We start from the raw sequence: 11,673 nt of genomic DNA, 5'->3' as shown, positions 1-11,673 counted from the left end.
CCACACTTTTTAAATTCCTTTTCCAAGTGAGGACTGGTTGGGGATAGAAACCAGACTCTATTTATTGTCTCTTCTTTACTGAGGAGCAAAAAGGGGTTACCTGCTAATATAGAGTATATCAGCAGTCATTTTTAATGTATTCATTAGGCTGGCTGCTGCACTCTGATTGCCACAGTATTTGGTGTGTGGTTTGTGTGTAACTATGACCAAAACGACACTACACAAAAAACTGCTGTCATTCCCTATTTATAGTATAATAAGTCCTGTCCTAACAATAAATGTGAACTAATTCACAAAATAAACTAAAATAATTATTAACAGTTAAGGAGTTGTGCAGAACCATTTTTTAGATATTTCAACTTTCTGGGAGATCTGTTCATTAAGTCACCTTGCAATCAGTTGTGTGTGAAACAGAAGACATCTTTACCATTTTGATGGTCCATCTCAAAGCAGAGGAGGAGAGAATCAACACCACGATTGTTGCTAAGACCACTGGGCCAGCCTGTGAAGAAACTCTGATGGGACATTTGTCCTGGTCATGGACTGCCAACAACAAATACCTTGTCCGAGATGAGGTAGTTGATAGATTTATTTGGTAAGAATACTTTAGATTGGTAATCAACTTCTGTGGCTGCATTTTTTAGTGGAGCAAAATTGTTATCTGAAACATCAGGTGGGGGTCAGCAATGCCAGTATATGGAATAGACAGAGCCTGAGTCACACCATCCATAGGGATTCCAAAATGCTGTTTTGAAGCCGAAAATAAGCAATGCTGGACACCGCCATGTTGGTTGTACTGTTTCTTCATCCTCCCAGCTAATCTCAATTTTGACAAAGACGTAGATCATCAGCGGACCACCATCAGCAGGCCCAATGACACCTGGGAGCTCTAATAAGCCATCTGTAATGGCACACACCTGTCAATCAAGTGGCAACACTGTTAATTATGTGCAACTTTAATATATTCACCCTCGGTACAGTTGCCATAAAGGGGGAAGTTAGCTATAAAGACCATTTAGGGTTTGGTTGGTCCCAAAAAAACATTAGGTTCTGTGGTCATATAAACACAGAGACCATAGAGAAGGACTTTCGATTGGCCCCAAAGATGGCCAGGCTGTTATTGCAGGGAAGGGGAGCTGGTAACTGACAATCAGGTTCTAGAAAACATTTGGAATCTTTTTAATCTGGCCAAAACATCACTTGAGGAGGCAGAGTCAAAAGACTCATGGGAGGGCTTACCAATTTCTCTAAATCAAGACTTAAGTCAAAAAGTGTCCAGTGACAAGGATCTAGGGTGCTGAAGACACACCGACACAAACCATCCAGTCCTTGTATAACTGGATGAGAGCTGCAGTGAGATAAGCTCATGATTAGGCTCCATCACAGGTGTCCTTTGTCATCAGTTCTGTTTGTGATTTTAATGGACAGAATCTGTTGACACAGCTGACAAGTGGAATGTGTCAGTCTGTTAATATTAGGATTACATCTCAGATGTTTGCTGATTTTAATTATGCTGGCCTTATCGGACTGTGCCCTGCCACACATGAGTTTTCTTAAAGTCTGAGGCCATGATACTCAGCCTGCCATGGTGCACGCCCCAATTAGGTTGGAAATCAGTTGCTGTGAAGACAATTAAAGTATCTCTCAGTCTTCATCATATTGACAGACAGTTAATGCAGCATATGTATTGAAGGATGGAGGAACGAGTCTGAAGGTGAAGGATGAGTCTGAAGGTGAAGTTCTCAATTGCCTCGCTATTTATGCTCCAACCCTTACTAATGTGATCAGCTCTGGATAGCTGGAACCCTGCTGCCACTGGGTGACATGTGGGATGTCTGTTATAAGTATATCGATAGACTACTATTTACACCTATGGACCCATTAACCACCATGTCTTTGACTAGGGGGAGAATACTGAAGGACTTGGGTACCTGCAAACTCCACACAAAAAGACCCCAGTTAGGCTATCCCAGAAGTGAATCCAGAAACTATGAGCTGTGAGGTAATAGTACTGACCCCTTCATCACAATCCAGTATTCAGCTTAAACCTGCTGTGGCCAATACTCAGTAATACAAAATCATAAGTTCAGGCAGGATACTGTAAGCTGCTATGCCAGTAAAAGCCTCCTCCATCATATCTAATTTTGGTTGAAGGCCTTGATTGTTGCATTCACTCTGAAAATGCTATCACTGCAAAAGTTTTCCCACCCCAACCTTTACCTGCTTTTGTCATGGTTTTTGTGTAAACACAATTATTTCAATTTTGTAAAAATCTTAAGCAGCAGCACCATATCATGTTAAACTATATCTCCACAGTTGCTTGCCTGTGTTAATTGCCTTTCAGATCACTCCTCCTTTAATGATAGCAGGATTAAGTGGTTGGGTGATACCTGTACATTAACACTTGTCTCGTTACAACATGCTTAGCACAGCCAGGCTTTAGTCTGGTCAAACTACATGTGGTTGGCATCCTGTCAGCAACCACTACTGACACTGACACTGACAGCTCTGTCATGACCCTTAGCATATAGCCTTACGGGCCGATGAAATACAGCTGACACAGATGGATAGACTTCAAAGAAATTGTCAGCTGGGGTGACTAAAGCCCATCCCAGCTGACATTGGGCAAGAGGACAAGTCGCCACTTCATCGCAGAGCGCATAGAGAGAAACAATCATTCACATTCACAATTGAATGTGACAATTTAGCCACCAAATAACCTATAAAGTATCCGTACAGACACGGGGAGAGCATGCAAACTCCTCACAGAAAGGCCCCACAAATCAATTTAGTAATAATAAATATGCAACGTTTGGTCAGACAAAATGAAGCTTCCTAAGAAACATTTCAGGCGATGGTCACAGTTTGGTTAGATTTAGTTACCAAAACGATTTAGTTTGGTTCAGTAAAATATCATCGTTTGGGTTCAGAATACAATCTAGTATCACATAAAAGTGTGGAATATATTAAGTGTGTTTTTAGGATAGGATGAGCTGTCGGACAAATTAGCTTTCGGTCCAATGGGACATTTTATAGATGATTGGGGTTTTCGAATAATGACCATCAGAATTCCATGGCAACATCACTTTTGGATAGCCATTTCACAGCCCATTTTATTCACTCAGGTGTAAAATTCATTATGGGAAAGATGTTAAAAATGTTTACCAGATGTCAGTCTTCTTGGGGAGTATAGAAAAAAACAAAGCTAAACAACCAAGTTAAACAGCAAGAACAAATATTTTACCTTCTACACCTTCGTTGTGAGGGAACTGGTACAAATTCATGTTAGCCAGGCTAGCTTGCTATTTAGCAGAGAGACAGAAGAAACATTGTTGATCCTGCTTGAAGAAGTCGCCTGAGATTTGGAATTTGATGATGGTTCTGAGTTCAAAGGTGTAGATCCTGTATTGAAATCACAGAAATCATCATTGGTGAAATAACAAAAGGAAAATGTGAAAAATGAACAGTCAGCTATGATGATGATATGTTTGGTATAGTCAGTACCATAAAATTTAATTTTGCAAAGGAGCCATTAGGGAGATAAGCATACCAGAATATTTGTATTTTTATCTGATCACTAAGTTTGCAAACTAATTATTTTTATGTATTTATTGATACATGTTTATCATAGTTAATGTTTATTACAATAAAATATTGATGAATTTTGGCAGGCGACACAAAAACTCATTTGGGCAGACATTGTGCCTCACCTAGTTTAACCCCTAAAGTTGGCTGGCTAATTTCAGTTCATCAGCCATAAATTACTGTTCTTTGTCATTTGTGACAACATAACATGTTAAACTAGTGGAGCTAGTTTTTGCAATACTCTCTGCATTTATTTCTCTCTTAGCCTTTTTCCAGTCTATGTTTGCTAACCACAGTCTTTGTATCTAGCTGTAATCATATTTGGTATAATAATTATTTCCACTCTCCACTGACAAATACAACCTTTACTGCCAATTAGTTCAAATAAGATCTATTATTATAAAAATGAAGATCTAATTCTACTTTTAATAGCAACATTTTGAATCTTTGGGTATTGGGAGGGATCAAATCATTTAAGTCTAGGGTATGCAATGATAGTTGTTTCTTGTAAGTGAACACTCATTGAAAAGTATTCTATCTCTATCCTATAATAAAAACAAATACTGGGGGAATGTATAATTTATTAAACCTTTTACCATTATGCTTAAAGTAAAATAAACATCGGGTCCCAGTCTACTCATAGACAGTAAGTCCTCTATCCATAGAAAGCTGCACCATTGTTCTCTCATCATTTTGGTATTAAGCATGTGTGCAGGTTATTAATACTCTGAGTGTGATGGATATTAATAAACCCTTTGTTTGATACCTTGCCTGACCCACACTGCCTTCCGCTACCTAGATAGACCACACAAACAGTGCGTGAGCCAGGCACACCAGGCACACCATCAGTGGCATTTTCAGCCTGATAGCAGCCAGGCAGATAAGAGCTCACTTTTACTAGAATTAAACACACAAGACACAGTCATGAGGTAAAAATAACCACCATGGCTAGACAAAGAGCTTGAACTGATATAAGTGTTATTCCTGCTTATTCTCTGTCATATTTTGGTTGATATATTTCACAGGCTGAAGGTTTTCCAATGCTGGTATGATATTGAATATTTGTAAATATTGACAAATATTGTTAAAGATAACAGCTTTTAGCTACAGAAGTTTCCCCATGAGATTGTTTATATACTGTGAGGTGTTGCTATGTATGTGAGTGTCCTCACATATGTAAGTAATGTGAATGTAAGTAATCCTTCACTGTATTCTGTCATTAGAACTCAAATCAGTCATTAAAAAAACATAAACACAAACACACAGACATATTTTTTATCTTTTAGTGGAAATAAACCTGAACTGAAGTCCTTGAGCACGTATATATCCATGTCCTTCTTTTCTGGCTTTCTGCTTTGGAACATTTTCGGCAACAGGACAGGGCAGAACAGATCAGGCAGGCAGCTGTTTGTGTTTTCACTCAGTGTTTTATTGAGGATTAGAGGTGAAATCCTACAGCTGACAGTCCCTTTGGCTGCCTGGATGCCACACAGATACCAGGCCCTTTCATGGATCTGCACTGGGAGGAGCAACACAGGGAGGGGTGAGAATGTGGTACTCACACTTGTCTGATATCACAAATTAAATTAAGAATGCTAAAGCAGAAACAATAGTTGAAGGACACTGACAAAGACAAACTTTACATAGGGGACCTACAATAATAATAAAAAAATACTGTTTTTAAAGGGATAGTTCAAGGTTTTTGAAATGGGGTTGTATGTATTTAACCATAGTCATGTTACCCGTTTGGACAGATTAACAGGGATCCTGGCACAGAGGCAGAGCAATACACTGCTGGACACAGTCAAAAATGTATTATTGCCCACCTAAAAAATATCAATGTCTGTTTAAATGTTCGCTATATTTATAATGTTTTTACCACTTTGTCTTGTCATTAGACAGCTGTAGCACCTATTTTTTAGCTTCCAACTGCACTTCCTAGTATATTATGCAGCAGTTACAAAACCAGACTAAAATCAAACTTCATATTCCTAAAGATTTTAAAGATCCAGGCCGGAAAAGTAGGCAGGAGTGCTTAGAAGGCCAGAGACAAAGGTGGAACCCTCTATGACTATGAACTGATGACAGGCTAGGAACCAGGAAACCAAGGACAGATGCTGCAACGCCACTGACCGGTCAACTGGTGGCAGCACAGTGGCGCTTGACTTTTCTCTCTTTGGCGCTCCGTAGCTGATACTCTAGGATGTTGAGGCAAAGGCTGGCTAGGAATAAATACAGGTGAACCTAATCAAGACGGGGCAGACAAAACTGGCAAGAAACACAGCAAAGGCATGAAGTAAGGTTGCAGACAAAATGACCAGCTCACTGTCCCTTACATGTCATTGGTACAATAAACCAAATCAAATAGTTGAGACATCAGAGGAAAAGTCAGAAAATATGTAAATTTCCATCACAACAGTATCAATATCCGACATTGTACCATCACTTTAGACGACCATTGTGCAATCACCAGTTTCTGCCTTCAGGAGGACCACAGTCTTGGCAGAGGTAAAAGCCACACTGACTGGCACCATTATGGCGTGGATCTACCAACACCTGTTAGATCAGGTTCTCATAACATTCTTGGAAAGCATGCATGGAAACAGAGTTACTGTTCCGTTCATCTGCTGATGTAACCACACATTTACGAATGAAAAGGTCGCCACCTTCTCCTGCAGGGGCAGAGATTTTGTTCTTCTGGTAATGTAGTGATTATGAGTTTATGGCAGTACAGGAAAATGAACACACAATTGATTTCTTGAACTTAATACTAAACCCTTGGTAAACATACATATTTAAAATACACACTTGAATTCAACTGCCATGTTCTACAGTAGCACAGAATGGACAAACTAAAGACTGGCTTTAGATAGTTCTGCATCCACTGTAGGTTCTTGTACATTCTCACTTGTAAGGGAAGGGTGTGGTGGGGTGGGGTATTCAATTGACTGCGCACTGCAACTTCACCTCTAGATGGCACTACATCCTACACACTGGACCTGCAAGGAATAGCCCAGTCTAGAAGCTGAAGTAGAAATGCTTGGCAGAGTATTTGAAGAGTTTCCATAGGAGGTTATTACTGCTAATGCTAACTAACATGCAGGTCTGTATTTAGAATCGCAAAGGAGAGCCAGGTGACCAAACTGACTGACAAAGACAAAAGCAGCACACACTTTAATGGCATAACAATGTGGCATGCACTATGTGCTGGTTAGCAAAGCTATTCAGGAAAATACTGATACTAAACTTAGTTTAAGTGTGTGTGTACCCCACCTTCCCACCTAACCCAAAAGCTTTCATGAATTCCATGTGTACTAAATCACTATTGAATTATATAGATAATAACCGTGTACACTGATTATCATGGTTAACTTAGAGTATGTAAATACTTGTAAGTAACGTTGACCATATGAGTACACAGGATTTTTATAGGTGGGAAAACAGGATCAAATATACTCCATTACTCATCACATGACTCTTGACTGCAAGCCATCCCTTGTCTGTGTTGAAGAAAATAGTAATGTCACAGTTGATCCACATAGTGGCAGTATTTCTTTTCATGAATGCATAAAAGGATCTAGGTGGAAGAACCATTCTCATAAGATTATAATAACTGAGGGGGAGTGAGTAAATTCAAATATGACACATATCTTTTGATGCACATAAATCATTTGACCACAGGTAACACCACTGATGAAGTATCAGACCCCTAAAACTTCAAAATCAAGGTGCAGTTTATTCAGTGTTCTATTCAGTATCTGTCTCTGGTTGAGTCTTCTATCTTATTTTGAAGGGCTGTTTATTATAAACTGCAAATCCAGAGAGAATCCAGTGATGTGTGTCTGAGTTGGTGTTTGGTTTACCAACCATCATGTAGAACTTTTCTATAATTCCTGTAGATGTCAGCAACTTCAGTACTGTATAATTGTGGCAGCAGTACCCCAGTATACAGTATATTAGTGAGGACTCTAGGAGGTGCTGTGGTACTAAAGACTGATCAATATTAGAGCCATTTTATTTTATCTTTCTTTGGTTCTCACATATCAAAATCAACTTGACCGTGGTGTGACAGTAAACTAAACAGTTAACCATACACTTGAACTATAGCATTGTTAATGTAGTGTATTAGTAATATATTAGTATTTAATTGGTCCCAGTAGGGAAATTGTCCTTTTCCTCTCACTGAGAAGTCAGAGGTCACTGTCAGATTCAGTTTCTGGGTGTTTTTGTCTTTAAGACGCTCAGTCAGGGAGATTGCTTTCTAAAGAAGAGCTTTGGCTGAAAGATAATAAAAGGGTTATGAGGGTTACCTCATCACTGAACCTGCAGCATTACTAGTTTTGTACCAAAAAAATCATGCACCATGTGTTCCTCAATAGTGGGAGTCACCTACATCATAAAAGGTGGTGCTTGCTGTTGTGGTGACTGGCAGCAGGTTCTGGATTGAAATAACAACTCAGAAGTTTAGAATGGTTTTAGACCAGTGTCAGACTCACGTTAGAGGAAAAAGATTTCTAGAAACAGGACAAACGTAACAAAACTTTAAAGTTCCTATGAAACAGAAAGCAGAGTGTGCTTGCTTCCTTGTATTTATGTGTTTCTATAAAAACAACAGAGACATTGATAGTAAGTAGTAGTGTTTTTTCAATCTCTCTGCTGCATTGCACATAGTACTATGGCATTCCAGCTGAGTCCCTGTTAACTATTGGTTACTTGAGCAGCATTTTAGGGACTTTCATGTTTAAATTCAGGTCCCACCGAGATTTTAACTCAGATCGCTGGATTCAAAGTCCAGAGTGCTAACCATTATACCATGGGACCACACGGTAGATGTGATTGTTGCATTCACAGGCGATCAGTATGGGTGGGACTTTCCATAATCACCCCAAAGATTTTGAAGGACAATCCTGAAACAATTTGAGTGTACAGCATGTATAGACACATTGCACTGATAGCATTCTAGGTCAGATTTATCATTTTTGAGTCATTGCAATTTGACATGACAGAAAATAATAATTTGTGATTGTAATTTATGACTTGATTTGAGACATGATGACTTAATTGACTTTTCTGAGTTCAGTTGATTATTTTAGTTTAAAAATGATGTAGTAAATATAAACTTTTCACGACAGTACCCGATGGTCTGTGGATCAGATCAGATCATCATTACTTAAGACTTGTTTGGGCTGATGTTAGCATTAGACTGATACAATCTGTTCTCTCACACCTCCATAGCTAGTTCAAATAGTTTCAGCATCCTCTTTCAAGAGCTACATACTGTACCCAAAACAGTTGTAAAATGGTCTCATGGTGTCAACAGAGGTACGTATCAGATTCATCAAGAACACCAATCAAAGTAAAAGTACTCAATCTCTTGAAGATATTTTTTTAAAGTGACTCAAATAACATGAACAGTATACTGCTCCTAATCCCCACTATATTATGTTCTCTGTGAGAGCTATTTTCACTCAACCTTTAAACTCAGGTCCCACCGAGATTTGAACTCAGATCGCTGGATTCAAAGTCCAGAGTGCTAACCATTACACCATGGGACCACACTTCTGAGTTACACAGACAATTGTTGTGGGTGGGACAGATATTCATCATCTGACTCGCTGCCATCCATGTCGACAGAGCTGAAGTCCTTTTCTTTTGCAGTAGACTCACCAGAAGAGCTGTTGTCCTCCTCTTCTGTTTCCCACTTTTCATCAGAAGTGTCCTCTTCATCCTCTGACTGGATGTCTTCCTCTATCCAGCCAGAAGAAAAAGAAACAGACACAATGAACCTATCTTTCTTCTAGCGCTTCAATGGCCTTGTCGCTGAACTCCCAGTCCTCCCTGCGACTCTTTCTAGAGACGATAGGACCGGATAAGGAGAAAGCGGACTCCTCAATGCTGCTCGAAGACTCAGATGAATTTTCATCAGAAAAGCTGAAGACTGAGAGGCCATCTTCTGATGAAGAGCCGAAGAAGAGGGATCTCTTGTCTTCTAATGAAGAACCAGAAACAGGGGTATCTTCATCAGAGGACGTGGGACCTTCGTCTTCTGCTGAAGAGGTGGGACCTTCAAGGACATCTGCAGGAAAATGTTTTCAGTTTTAGTTAAATGTTATACAGTTGTGAATAGTAATAGATCCACATAATGCTTAATAACAAATTCTACTACTGTCAGAATGTTGTGTGTGAGAAATGAGGACATGACAAAACACACATACAAATATCTCTCATGAGTAATGCATGAGAGATATGACCACATCACTTCTTTACGAAGGTGATGATGAAAACACTTCAAGCGGTTCACACACACAGCACCTAATTCAACACATGATCACAGTGGTACTGGACATGGAGCATGCACTGTCAACATGCAGACTTTTAGAAAAATGTACCTTAACCTTATTAAAAAATATCGATTTGGTTCAACGATTGATGCAAAAACTAATTTTACATGTGATGAATAATAACAGTTGTTTGTTTGTTGTTGCTGTAACAGTTGTCCCCAGAAAATGATTCATAAATGTGACAAATTTTAAACGTGAATGGACCCGATGTTCCGACAACAACTTTGAGTACATTAAAAAAAAAACAAAAAAAAAATGAACTTTTCTGCTCAGTTCAATCGTCTCCATGGTGATAAAAATGTATATTTGATGCATTTTATGAAAGGCAGCCGTAAAAGTCGCCATCTTGAATTTAAAATACGTTTCAGTAAAAATAAACAAATTTGAGATTATTTTTTGGCCTTTTCAAGCTTTATTTCTGATAGAGACAGCAGAAGAGTGACAGGAACGCAGGGAGAGACAAATGACAGTAGTGGATGTCGGGCTTCTCCCCACTACGTACGGGTTCTGGTTTTCAGTCAACATTTAAAGGTTCAGGTCCCACCGAGATTTGAACTCGGATCACTGGATTCAAAGTCCAGAGTGCTAACCATTACACCATGGGACCACAACTGCTAGAGAGACAAATGGTGTGGGTGGGACATATGAGGGTGGGACTATCCTGAAACAATTTGAGGGTACAGCATGTCAAACACAATGCGCTAATGACAATCTAGCCCAGATTTATTATACTTAATTAGTATATAATATTGTGTACCAATTTATTGTTGATTTTTGAGGGAACGTAACATTTTATGATAAGGAGGCCTTTATTAGTTCATATAGAAATGTGATGTAGAAACATGTTTTTTTTTGTTGTTGTTGGACTGAGGCCGTCATCTTCTTCTGGTTGGTGATGCTTTAGTTTTGTTCCTGTAATCTTAATAAATTTTGTCTGTGAATCGCTCTTAGTCTGGCCCCTCTCCTGAGACCAGTTTGCCTTGGAAAACCCAACCAGGATGACTCCAACAGCAACAACGCTGGGCTTCCGCAGCAAGGACTGAGCCTTCCCACGTGGGGCGGCTGGTGGGTATTGTCTTTTAATATCCTTCAGTGGTGCCCAGTAAATGGGCACCGTTGATGTTCTGGGTGGTTTTAATCACCTGCTGCAGAGCCCTCCTGTACTTGCACCTACCACAGGCCAACTTGTACTGTTTCCAGTCAGGATGCTGGTTACTCAACAAGTCAGTCTCCATAATCTGTAATTTCGTTGTGCTTACAGTATGTCTGTTGTACAATGACAATAAAAGCTTTCTATTCTCTTCTATAAGCTCCCATATTAAAATGTCCAACTTCACAGCAGAAATAAACATGTTTACAGCCTGGGACAAAAAACTGTTTTGGTCTCTGTAGATAATTTCCACCTTAATGACAACTGTACTGAGGGTGAATTTCTTTATAACGTCAGTGGACTGAATGGCAGGCTGAATGACTCCTGGGTGTTTAAAAACAAGCCACTTGTAATAACGATCACCAAATTTAATTTGAACAGGTGAGATATATAGAAATTCAGATCAGTACAGTTGTCATTAACAGGGAAATTTCTTTGGTGTTCAAACCCATTTTTTTGTCCCAGGCTGTAAACAAGTTTATTTCTGCTATGAAGTCGGACATTTGAACATGGGGGCTAATGGAGAGGAATTCGTTCTGTAGCCAGCCTCAAGCAGCTGTTTGAGGAACTGCAGCTTTTGCCATTTCTGGGTGTCTG

General features: G+C 39.4%; 3 non-coding genes across 3 annotated transcripts; all 3 read right to left on the bottom strand.

Annotated features, from left to right (window-relative positions):
• Window positions 1-8,334: 8,334 nt before the first annotated feature.
• trnaq-uug (transfer RNA glutamine (anticodon UUG)) lies at window positions 8,335-8,406 on the bottom strand. The gene has a single exon. It is a non-coding gene; the product is annotated as a tRNA-Gln (tRNA).
• Window positions 8,407-9,068: 662 nt separating this feature from the next.
• trnaq-uug (transfer RNA glutamine (anticodon UUG)) lies at window positions 9,069-9,140 on the bottom strand. The gene has a single exon. It is a non-coding gene; the product is annotated as a tRNA-Gln (tRNA).
• Window positions 9,141-10,461: 1,321 nt separating this feature from the next.
• trnaq-uug (transfer RNA glutamine (anticodon UUG)) lies at window positions 10,462-10,533 on the bottom strand. Its single transcript has one exon. It is a non-coding gene; the product is annotated as a tRNA-Gln (tRNA).
• Between the last annotated feature and the right edge of the window lie 1,140 nt (window positions 10,534-11,673).

Source organism: Larimichthys crocea, chromosome X, assembly GCF_000972845.2.
Source record: "Larimichthys crocea isolate SSNF chromosome X, L_crocea_2.0, whole genome shotgun sequence".
In the NCBI taxonomy this organism is placed as follows: Eukaryota; Metazoa; Chordata; class Actinopteri; family Sciaenidae; genus Larimichthys; species Larimichthys crocea.
The sequence above is the reverse complement of the archived record's forward strand: the minus strand, read 5'-3'. Positions and strand labels throughout refer to the sequence as shown.